The sequence below is a fragment of the Triplophysa dalaica genome, chromosome 21, assembly GCF_015846415.1.
Source record: "Triplophysa dalaica isolate WHDGS20190420 chromosome 21, ASM1584641v1, whole genome shotgun sequence".
Taxonomy (NCBI): Eukaryota; Metazoa; Chordata; class Actinopteri; order Cypriniformes; family Nemacheilidae; genus Triplophysa; species Triplophysa dalaica.
The window spans coordinates 9,174,377-9,174,969 of record NC_079562.1 but is presented as its reverse complement, the minus strand read 5'-3'; positions in this window follow the sequence as shown (position 1 = coordinate 9,174,969).

Here is a 593-nt window from a genome sequence, read left to right as displayed (position 1 = left end):
ATTTTAATCTCTTACATAATAAATAACTGCATAAATAGGCCTAAATAAAGCTACATTTAAATAATCTCTAGTGAAAACGTTTTTGTTCTACAAATAAGCATTACCTTGCCTATTATTACCTTTATATTGCTTTTGTATTATTATTTCAGCCATATTTAGTATGCATACATTAATTTTTCTATTCTGAAAATTTCTAATGATTTATGAGTGTCTGTATCCTAATGCAACGTGGTGAACTTGACCTCTTATTTGTTTATTCATATCATATGTGACCCTGGATCACAAAACAAGTCTTAAGTAGCAGGGTACTGGTTTTGTTGTCCAGGGTCACATATGTGATTTTTGCTGTTTATTTATTTGCTGACTAGTAAACATGTAATGAGGTCATAATAATGCATTACGCAATATTGCGTATACTGTCTACGAAATTGGCAGTATGCAGTAGCTGTGTAATATCTGTTAAGTATACTAGTACATTTTGTAACACTGTAGTGTAATGTTAGTGTAGACTGCCCTCTACTGGCAATGCTAAGATAATTCATATTCCGACCACTGTAAAATAACAGGAAAACACACAAGCCGACGTCTTCGCA